Below are 12370 nucleotides of genomic sequence, written 5' to 3'. Positions count from 1 at the left end.
GGTTCCATACGAATTTAAGGATAGTTTGTTCTAGCTTTGAGAAGAATGTTGGTGCAATTTTGATGGGGATTGCATTAAATGTGTAGATTGCTTTGGGTAATAATGACATTTTCACAATGTTTATTCTTCCGATCCATGAACAGGGAATGTTTTTCCATTTCTTGGTGAAGTTGCTTTTACAACACCAAAGACTTAATCATCCATTTCCTACATAAAAGGTAGCTACTTTTTTGCATGGACCTCAAGTATATTGTAGTATAGAGGTGGAATTCAAGGAAAGGTATTAAGCAGGCTGTGTTTTAGCTTATGGGTAAGTAATGAATTGTATCATTTATCTTGAATGTATCATAGATAAGCTGCTATATAACGATCGCCACTTCAGATAGCTGTGAAATTAGGTGATTAACTAGTTGTTACTTAACCTTCTAATTTCTGTATAAGTCTAATTACATGAAATAGAAGTTGGGGTTTTGATTTTTTACTTTGCTTTTCTGTTTGGAGTGTCATTGTAATTACTGTATTGTAAATGATGGAAAATAATTGCACATGTTAAAAAAATAAATTATGTTATATTAAAAAAATAAAATAAATATTCCAGTTCTTAAAAAAAAAAACAAAAAAGATGGTTAACAACAGCCACACTTTTCCTCTGCTGGTTGTGAGACTTCAGTGGCACAAACTTAAATGTTATCAGTCTCAAAGATAGCATTCTCCAGAAAATGGCAGAAGATAAAGGCTGTGGTGATGAGGCTCAATTGGACCATAGTTTTTCCTAGCCAATGAAATCAATAGAAATTCCAAAACGGAAGGGATTTTAATTGAGAAACTTGTAGTTCTGGCAGGACACCGAGTTGCCTTTTTCTGATGGTAATTTGGAAGAAACATCTGTCAAGTGGTTTTCCTTTGTGTCTCAAAGTTCTAAAAAAAGGGGGGGGGGATTGAAATCATTTGTGTTATTGTTTCCTGGCTTTCAGTTCCTCTATAGTTCTGCATTGGTGTCAGTTCTCCACCTCTAATCTTGGGCTCTGAATTGATCCAGTTTTTAGGCTGAGGGAATCTAAGAAACCTAGTCAGTAGCTTAGAAGCTCAGCAGCTCAAAACTAAGTACATCTTATTCATGATCCTTCTACCCATAAAAATCTAAATTCTTGCAATCTAATTATAATTAAATTATTTCAATATACCTTAGTTCCACTAGCACAAACCATTGCCTAATTCTTTGCAGAGCCATCCTTTTGTGAACCTCAGTCTTCCCAATTGGATACACAGGTTATTTGCAACTTTATGTTCCTATTTGCAAATGCTAGTCTGCTTAAGCATCCTTTTAGTATTTACTGCCTCTGTTCATTCACTTATTTGCTCAAAATTATCAATTGAAAAAAAGATATCGATTGAGCCTCCACTAAGGGATTAAGGAGAAGACCAGAGCAGAGCAGAAATTGGCCAGATCTCCCAGAACCTTCACCTGTCCACCGATCATTTCTTGATCACCAACCCCAAGATCGGTCAGCAGACATGCCTTTGATGACAAGCTTTTCCTGGAGTCTCTGACCCAACTTCCTACAACACTTCCCTAAAACTAATGGATCATAAAATAAACTTAGCAGCACCACTGCTCATCTCTCTGCATCCTCACTGATTTTTTAAGCCCGTAGAATCATTTCCTCCACTGCCTCTTGCCCATCCACAATTGTTTTGTTTTTGCTTTCCAATCTAACAAAGCCACAGTCAAACCTCTGCCTTATTCAAAACAAGCCATTTGTGAGGAAGCTGATGCTAAATCATTTGCCATCATTTTCCTTACAGATTTTGGCATTTAACAGAGAGGGCAAAAATAAGAACACAAAAAAGCAAAAAACATTGTTACTAGGCAGTAAACCTCTCCACAATTGAGTATTCACATTGTTCATGGATCAGCAAACACCCCAGTTTGTCTGTAATTGAAAAAAAAAACATTTGGCACATTTCTATTAAAAAACCTTCCCCTTCATGAATGTTTAAACAAATTAACTCGAACAAGAGGTAGTGATATGCATATCAAAAACAATTCTTAAACCTGAAGTCAACTAAAGCATGGGGAAATCAGTGTGCTGGCAGGTATTCTTTCTCAATTTCACACTAACAATTTCCTTAACACCCTTTTCCTCCTATCAGGCAGGGCTTTTGCTTTTATCGTGGATGCTCTTAGAGTTCTGGTCATTGCTAAAGCATTCTTGGTTTACTAAAACCAAGGGTGACTTAGCATGACCATAGTCAAATTGAGCTGGTACATTCTGTTCCACTAATTAGTCTAAGGCTCTCTCACTGTAATTAATGGTGCTCCATAGATGTCTGTTAGAGGACTCTGCTGCAGTGTATATCCAATGAGATCAGTTCTACTTACATAACTATAGTGGTACTCATTTTAGCATGTAGGCAAAGATTCTAGTGTTAGTTCTGCATCCAACTAAGTCTGTGACATTAGGAGAGTAGACTTGGTCTCCTCATATGTTAAATGGAGCAAGATGGCATCTAAATTAAATGATTCTAAGAAGTAGTCAGTTATTTTGTTTTTAACCCCGCTCTCTAACTTGGCAAGTGTGTGCATAGCCTAAAAGACTCAGAGATTACACATCAAAGTAAAATGTATGTGCAAAGCATAGGATTTCCTCAGAACCTCTGCTAAAAGAAGAAATATAAATAATCTCAGTTCCAGGGTCTACACACCCTCTGGGATCATAGTTAGAGCCTTTCCATTCTTATTTTCTTTAAAAACCAGGAAGGATTTGGATAGACTTTTATTCCTCCCTCTCTCTCTCTACCTCTCCCCTACTCCCCCCGCCCCAAATAAATAAACTTTAGAAAGGGGAGGAGTCCTTGGGTGGCTTCGTTGATTAAGCCTTTAGACTTTTGATTTCTGTTTCTGTCATGACCTCAACATTGGTGGTGGGAAGGTGCCCCCTGTGGAGCACTGCTTTACCTTCAGGCAGAGCTTGTAGGGATTCCCTCCCTCTTTCTGCCCCTCCCCTCTGCACAGGAATGTGTGAAAGCCCACTTTGTCTCTCAAAATAAATAAGTAAACTTAAAAAAAAAAAAAGAAAGGAAAGAATGAGGTAAGGAAAGGAAGATAGGAAAAATGGTAGAAAGAAAGATGGAAAAAAAGAAAAAGGAAAAAATCCTGATCTCTGGGACTTTGGGGAAGTTGTATGATTTAACAGTATTACAACCACAATTAGAGCAGAAGTTATCTTTGCCTTATAAATAAAATAAAACAACTTCTGATGCCTTCTAATTTTCTCTATTTGTCCTCTTTGCCCTGATTTCCCATTAGTTATGATTTTGTCTTGTTATTAATTATATTTACTTCCCTTAATACCTCTTGAGTGCCTTCTTACTAGTAGAGGAGATAATTTTGACTCATTTTGATCCTCTAAATGATCCTTAGAGATGGACAGATGAGGATATGGACGTGCTTGGTATCTGGAAGAGTCAGAACTCCACACACATATCACTCCCCCAACCCCTCACCATTGGACCACATTCCTATCTTTGAATGCTTGCTGTTTCCTATAAAATGTAAACAAAAGTCAAGTCATAGGGTATGCTCTACAAAAAAGAATGGTGTTCAGGTGAAAAGAAGAACTAATCAACCTTATGTTGACATAGAGCCAGAGGCCAACAAGGAAAGCCATGTTCAAAAGTTGGAGCAGAGGCAACAGAATGGAGAACAGATATTGACATAAACAATTGAAGCCTACAGAAATCATCTATAAGGACCTTTCCCGTAAATTTATCACAAACTCAACACCTTTAAAATTAGCTGACTACAGAAACTTTTGTATTAGTGCAGACATTTTTTGGATGATGATGCTCTGTCTCTACAAAATTCCGTTTCTGCTTTGAAATATCCACAACTCACACCCTCCCTCCATGCCTGCAACCCTCCCTCCTCCTTCTCTTTCTTGTCTTCCCTCCCTTTCCCCATATTGTACAAAGTACACAATTTCAGAAAGAACAATTATATCAACTACTCTGATTTCATTAAAATCATGAAAATGAAGAGCAAATTTTCATACTGTTACCTTTAAAAAGTGACAAAAATTGATTGCTTGTTTTTCCTCTTCATTCCTGTCTGATTACCCCCCTTCCAGAGATAAGTATTATAAATAAATACAGATTTAATCTCCGTAATTCACCACCAAGGGGAAATGTGTAGTTCACATGAATGGTAGAAAAGTTAGACATAAAAAAAGACCCCTCTGCCGATCAAACCTTTCATTTCCAAGCAGAAATAATTACAGTGATGGTCAGTGGGGAGATCTGAGCAATTTACAGAGGTATAACAGCAGTCCCTACCAACACAGTTTTATATTCAGGGCAAGGCATAGAACTCTAGGTCCTGAAGCATTGCCTATAATCTTTATTTCATTTTTAGATGTTATGCTGTAATAAAATGTAAAAAGGGAATACATAAAAAGTTATAGAGGTGGGAAAAAACATGGTTTGAAGTTGTATGGCATTTCTTGACAGGGCATGTTCCTAAGGATATGCAGAGAATCACAAATGCCATTTGAAATAAGTACACTAGAGATCTGAAACTAGATTGAAAACCCAAGTCAATTTTCCTGAGTGTCATTTGATTAGCTTTCTTCTATAGAATGGAGGTTTAAACAATGCCGGGATTCTGAGTGCAGAGGTGCTTGGGAACACAGTGAGAAATGGGTTCCTCCCACCAATGTCATTCCGATGGCTTTACAACATTATCTTTTCACATTCTTCCTGTGTTTTTGCAATAATCCACAAACGAAGCAATGTCAGAGAAAATGTGATTGATTGTGGTGAAGCACGCGCACACACTCACGCGCAGCGAGTTGCTTCTCTATTCCCTTTCCAATTTGTCCCCGAGTTGCTCCAGGCAAATACCCGTGGCCTATTGCTGGCTGTTGGTAGGAAGATAGAAACAAAGTTCTCAAGCTTGAGGGGGAATTTTTGCACAGGTTACAAACAACTCAATTGTGCCTAGTGGCTGTTTTCATATAGAAGGGAATTTCTCATGTTTTTGCCATGATGTTTATTTTGGTTCCCTGAGACAGATCAGAAAGTCAACCTAAACAGTATCTAACAATTATGTTTGGGATAGAATTCTTATATCATTCCCCAACCCTCTCTGTTCCTTTTGTTCTGTCCACACTGAACAGGAGAGATATTTTGTGAATAATGATGACATACTAGCCTCTAATCTAAGCATAAACTTTTGATTTCATCATTAATTTAGTAGATCCTACCTTCTATAATATAAACTCTAAAAGTATTATTCCCATTACTCTGGTTTCGTCCCCAAGGAAAAAAAATCTACCTCTACTTACATGTAATCTTTTGCTCCCTAAAGTTATTTGTGTATTTGTGTATTTGTGCCTTGTAGCAATTACATTCCTCTCCTGCCTTCAAAACCTCTTGCACCTTTTGTAAATTTCGTCAGCATTTGATTAATTTGTTCCTGTCCCTAGGAATCCTGTTCTGACGAGACTGCTCTAGGTCTCCTAATCTTGCAGAATGCACAAGCTGACGGTGTGTGTCCAAATCTCACTACTTGAGTTCTGACAGTCTAGGGATATGTAAAGTAGACCAACTTTAACTGTTTAATAACCAGTGGGCTATTTGACATCTCAGTCTTCTGCAAGGCAATTCTACTGCCGGCCATTGTGGGGACAAGATTTTTAGTGGGACAAGATACATTCTGAAATATCTGGTGTTATTCCACCGAATGTCTGGAATTTCATCTTTGTTCTAACACCACTGCCCCACTCGGAGGCATCTAATAAAGCCTGAGAATGTCGTGTATGTATTTAGAACATCCAGGTCTTTCTTCAACTGTGTCAAATCTTAGGCACTCTTTGTCCTTCTTTCCCTTTTATTGCAGTATGTATGGCAGATGCGCTTGAACTCTAACTAGTAACAGTAGTCCTGACTAAAATGCTTTACCTCACTAGAACTGAATGAAAATTTCAAAGGATTGAGGGATGGCTACTTTATCCCAATGTATAGAGGGGGAGCCAATGATATGATATGAACAGAGATGGGTCTAGTGGAAAATGAATGAGCTAGGAACTCAAATGCAGCCTTTCTGGGGTGGGTGAATTTCTGAGCTTACAGCAGCAAATTGAAGTGTCTCTGGATTATTTTGGAGAAAAACCTCCACAGTAAAATAATTTATTTGATGAATTTGGCTACTTCTGCTGAATGGATTCCAAAATAATCTTTCAGTTTTCCATTTTATTTTGATTATGTATAAAAGCAACATGTAATGCGAAGGCACTTATCCAACTATCCAGTAAAGTTGCTACGAACATTCTTTATAATTAACCTGCCTTAGTCAGGAAGACCATGCCATGATTCCCAAACAAACCCTAAAGATACTGAAATTAGTGTCCATATTGTTTGCCTAAGGATGCTAAAGTCTATTGACATTTCTTTTAAATACAATGTCTGCATTTCCTTGTTTTCTTTCTTGTGATACCTGATTTTCATGTCACTGATACAATTCCTAGATTAATCTATTAGTATCATCAGATTACACTTCATGAAAACCTGGGGGTAATATAAACCCTTTCACAAACACACATACACACAGTTCTCTAACATCCGCTGATAGCATTTCAGACAGGGAGGATTCTTTTATTGAAAATCAGTGCCAGGTTGCTCTCCCTAAGCTACCCTTCAGCTGACACCTCTCAGTCTATTGTCCAATATAGATTGTAAAACCCTGGGGAAGTGAATGTTGCTGAGTTCAAGAGATTTCTGGAGTTTGGTTAAGCTATTGATAAACTCTTCATGGATTACCTCTAGTTCATAGACAGCCCCTTTTGTTTCTGCTGTTCTGTTTATAACAAATGAGGCCACTTCCTTCACTCTTGCCCTAACAAGCCAAAAGGATAAGAATTATTAAGGATTTCTTCACTGACCACTCTGCCTTTTGACAACAATTCTCAATTGTTCTTCTGGAGTTCAGATCCACTGGGCTGGCCCCTGACCCATTGCTAAGAGTGTGCAGTGAAACCAGAATTGGAGATGGTGCTAGATGGCAGCCTGGAAGGGGAAACGACACATCTAATAACCAACAGGAATGGCTAGTAATTAGCTGAAATGACAATAATTAACAGAAATGACAAGTCTAATAAATTTTTACTTAAGTGTTGTCACGTGGCACTTTGGGTTTTTAGTTTTCCATTTTAAATATTAATCTCAATGGGGTTTACTTTAGATGAAAAGTCACATCAAGTATGGAGATAGAAGTAATTCTATACACACACTCCATCAAATTCTGTTTTATCAATGTCACTTATGCTATGATCAGTAGAGAATGGGTTGAGACCTCATATTGTTCCCTTAAATATATGTTCTTTTTGTGTGTACCTCATTTATGCAGCTCAAAAACATTCAGCCACAGAGATCAGAGGGAAAGTGGTTATTTTTAATTTTCTTTGATATCTTCAAAGATGAGAAGGTCTCACCCCTCCCTTCTTCCCCCCTCTTCAGCAACAGACAAAGAAGGTTAAATCTTATTAGCATGTCCTATATAGCTAGTTGTAACCTAAGTGACCTGTCATGGCACTAAATGCCTACTAGAACTTTCTCTGTACTTGCAAGATGGAAATTTTATGCATCAATGCTTTTATGCATGCATCTGATTTGGGAAGTTCACTGCTTTATGGATATGAACATTGTGATCATGTAAATTGATCTACATAATGGGATTTTGTGTGTGTGCGTGCATATATCTATATGGATATGGATGTATGCAAGTGTATTCTAAAAGGAAATATAATACATGAAATGTTAACTTTAATGATATGAAATGCATTAAATTCAAACTACCTTGCATGTGTATGCAGATGCATTATGTCTTTATCATTGTGCTCTGCAGGATTTTAAGGCAGAAAAAAAAATTCATCATATACTCTGATGTGCCATGCTAAATGAGAGTGCAACATGGCACTATTCTAGGCAATAAATAAGAGCTAAGGAAACTGAGACTTACAAAGCTTTTAAGGACAGCCCTTAGCAAAACTGCCATAAAAATGAAATTTTATTCTAGGGCATATAGCTCAGCCTCTCAGGTAGCCTGACTAAGCTCCTTTTGTCTCTAAACTATCATCTACTGGAAACTAAGAGTTCTAAATTGCAGAATTCTGATAACCAAAAAGTGCATTCAATTCCCAACTTTCTTCTCACCAAAATTCATTCACCATTGAGCCTCATTACTTCAAGGTCTCATAGATTTAGTCAGATAAACAGATAAATGAGCTGAAGCATTAATTCCTTAAAGACTTACTTCTCTCAGACAACATAATGCCTTAACCCAGGTCCTAATTCAAATTATCTTTAATGAAGCTTGTTTTGGTAAACCTAATCCTTGAAATTAATTTCAGGCCCATGATGCTCTAAAAGAGTTGTATTCTGGATATTTATCACCCTCAAAATTGTGTCTTGTGTACTTCTAAATGGCCTAAACCAATATGGTTGTGAATTTTTCAAAATTGGGTTCAAATTGCCTACCTGCTATTTGTCCTCATCAACACTGAGTAGATAGGCAGTTCATATTTAATAATGATGCTATTGCAAGGGATAATGACTGATTTCAAATACGGCACTGTAGATTCGTCTGAACTTACTGCATAAAGAAAAAATAATGCAACATAGGGCAATATAAAAAAATTCAAAGTTGTTACAGATCTTCTAATTACCCGGATAGCAGCAGAATTATAAAACCAGTAACTATGTGGATTCAGCAGTTGTCATTTGGTCAAGAATAAGTTTACATATCCAATCAACTTGCTCATTTGGCAAATGTTTATTTCATATCTATTAATTATGAGGAAGAAAAGGACAAGTAATAATTGGTCTTTTTCCTCAACTTTCTTTTCTAAGCTATGTAGAGTATCAGCAATAAAGAAGAATACATTTGTTGGTGACATTGACCTGACAATTATATAGACAATATTTGAAACTCAGGGATATATTTAGGACAGTGTTGGTGTATTGAGTTTGATAATGTTCTCCACCTGCCACCATCATTCTTGTCTACTTAGAATCTCAGAATGTGGTTGGCATTAAATCCAATGACTGGTGTCATTATAAAAAGACCACGTAAGGCACAGAAAAAAGAAGACCATTTGAAGACACAGGCAGAGATTGGAGTGATGTGCCTACATGTGAAGGAACACCAAGGACTGTCAAGACATAAGAGAAGTTAGGGAGAGACAAGGAGGGATTCTGCCCTAAAGTCTTCAAAGGGAACATGGCCCTGCTGATGCCTGAAGTTTAGAATTCTAGCCCCAGACCTGTGAGGGAATGAATTCCAGTTGTCTAAATCCACCCACTTTGTGAAAATTAATTATGGCAGCCCTAGGAAATTAATACAGTTGATGTGTTGGTTTTTGATAAATGAAGATTATATCCTCTTGTCTACCAAACACCTGGCCCAGAAATTAAGATAGGCAGAGTTTTCATTTAAACCTAACTTTTGATATTAGGAAACATATTTACTGAAAAAATATATGTAATACACTTATTACAAATACAGTTAGCCTTTTTCTGTTTAGAGTTCTTTAGATGTTGATTACTGGCCTACTCAGCAAATGTTAGGTTACACTGCCATAACTAAAATCTGTGTTTCAAAAAAAAAATGTTATTTCCAACTCATGATACATATCCATTGTGTGAGAACAGGATACTCTGCTTTATTCTCACTCTAAATCCCTGTCTAAATGATGAAATAAAAGGTCTGCAGGGACTAGAATAGGCACTCAAATGTCTTCTTTCCATTGACAGTTTGTTGGAAAGAATAGGACACATGACTCCACTAACAAAAGAACAGGAAGTGTAATCTCACCATAAGCCCAAGGGTATAGGGCAAGAAGAACATGGCAAACAGCATCCATGGCTTGAGACTGTCTCTTTTATTCTCCATGCTTCTACACTATAAGACAGTATGGTACTCAAATTTTGTTGGTTGATGCACTGATGAATTGAATTTGTCAAGCTGACTAATCAAGGAGCGTATTTTAAATAACTGAATGAGATGGGTTTCTATTTTGCATTTTGTCTTATGATTCTCAGTGCCTTAAAGCTGAATTATATTTGGTAATACACTACCATCATAAGAAATATCAATAGGAATTCAAGATATTATAAAGAAACATGATATACAACAAAATAAACCAGACATTTCCTCCCATTCTCTGCATCTATTGCATCACATTTAGATTTTTGAAATTACAGTTATTTAAAGAAAGGATAAGAAAACTAGATCCATTTCTAAAAACAAATATTATTATTATGGAGACACATGAGAATATTAAGTAAACTGAGTCCCAATAGCCAAGAATATTTTATAAGATGAGTTGATGGCTTTCTTAATTTATGACTGTCCATGAACAGTGTTTTCCTGAAGAAAACGCTGTTTAATGGTTTTTTTTTGTTTTAACTATAACACACCATGGATAAATGTCTTTAAATGAGTGCTTCCAAATAGACCCAAAAATAGTCATTCAGGTGAAGATCTTGGTAAGAAAGCTATTGCAGCATCACAAATAGAGCACTTCCGAGAGAGGACAACTTAACAGGAAAAAATCTCTTGGTAGGAACTCTTTCCCTCCACTTACTGACATGTGTACCAGAACTTCCACTTGCTAGTGCTCTTACTGGAATTTTTTCCTATCCCCAATTCCCATTCCATTCCATAACATGAATTGATTGTGAGCTGAGTGTGAACTGGATAGGTATCTTTCCTTAAATTTACATCAAATTCTCGTTTTTATTTGGACAATGAATTCCCAGTTAAGGTGTTGGCTATTTTTAAAAAATAACACTTTCAAGTTTAAAGTATGACACCGTTTAGAAAAAGAAAATAGTCAAATTGAGGCTTGAAGGCATCAGAGAAATATGAGTATAATTCAAAGTATAATGTGAGAATGATTAACAGAAAGAGGCAGATTCTATGTGTGTTCCCCTCTTGCATAATACTGCATGACTCTCATCTTTTGTATTTCTAGGTAAGACCTGGCCTTATATTCTTTTTATTCTCCTTCCTCCTTCCTTCCTTCCTTCCTTCCTTCCTTCCTTCCTTCCTTCCTTCCTTCCTTCCTTCCTTCTTCTTTCCTTCATGTCCTACCTCCCTTCCTTTCTTTTTATCCTACCTCCCTTCCTTTCTTCTCCATGCCTTTTCTAATGGGGCCTCTACCTAAACCCTTATAGCTTTATTAAGAAGCCAAAAACTGGGTTAAGTAGGGCACATCAAGAGTACAGTTTTTTTATATGGTATCTAGAAGGTAAAACAAATGAACAAACAAACAAAAACAGAAACAGACCCACAAATACAGAGAACAAGCCAGTGGTTGCCAGAGTGGAGAGGTGGGGAGATGGGCAAAATGGGTGGATCAGAGTGAGAGATACAGGCTTCCCGTTATGGAATAAAAACTTCAAGGGGATAAAAAGTACAATATAGGGATGAGTGTCAATGGTATTGCAATAGTTTGTATGAAGACAGATGATAGCTATGTTTGTGGCAGCATAGCATAATGTATAGACTTGTCTAATCATTATCTTGCACACCTGAAACTAATGTAATGTTGTGTCAAGTATACTTCCATTTTAAAAAAGTTTTTTATTACAGAAAAAAAATTGTACAGCCATTTAGGCTACTATGCATCTTTCTGTAAGGACAGGCACATCTCTCAAATACTTGTGTTTCTGAGGTATTTCCATATCTCTTTATTTGAGTAAAGAAAAACATAATTTTCTATATAAAATAAGAAGTATTTCTATTGCTTTGTCACCATCAAAATAACATATTCATTTATGGCAGTATCAGGGGAAAGTAGAATGGTGAGGCAGAGTTTAGAGGTCAGGTCTCTGGGAACCACTCTTTTCTATGTCATTTACTGCTAAAATGACCTTTGTCAAGTCATTACAGTTCCCTGGGGCTCACTTTCCACCTTTTTCAATGGCTGGATGTAATGAAACTGCTATTAAAATAACTTAACTAAATATCACTTACAGGATATTTTATCCTCTTCATTCATTCCTCTGCCAGGGAGTAGAGACCAGGGACAATATCAAATACATTTAGAGTTGTATTTAGGAAATATATTAGACCAGAAATTTTCACTTGTCTCTTTTATTCTGAATTAACCTCCTTAGATATTTAGATATATTCAACCCTTACGTTCTTTATTCTGTTTCAGGTGGATGAAAATACTGTTGTTCCCAATTTTATGATCAATATGGTAAAAGCATATATTTCTAGAGCTATAAATCCCACAAACTCTGAGTGTCCTATTTAACTTAACACAAATTCTACAAATTTTAGTTCCCTGATTTTTTAGCTTGG

At 36.6% G+C, this 12370-nt stretch overlaps 1 pseudogene; it reads right to left on the bottom strand.

Annotated features, from left to right (window-relative positions):
* LOC115277399 overlaps positions 1-12370 on the bottom strand; it is a 130685-nt pseudogene that overhangs the window by 11479 nt on the left and 106836 nt on the right.

Source organism: Suricata suricatta, chromosome 14, assembly GCF_006229205.1.
Source record: "Suricata suricatta isolate VVHF042 chromosome 14, meerkat_22Aug2017_6uvM2_HiC, whole genome shotgun sequence".
Classification (NCBI taxonomy): domain Eukaryota; kingdom Metazoa; phylum Chordata; class Mammalia; order Carnivora; family Herpestidae; genus Suricata; species Suricata suricatta.
Note: the sequence above shows the minus strand (reverse complement) of the source record. Positions and strands in the feature narration are given on the sequence as shown.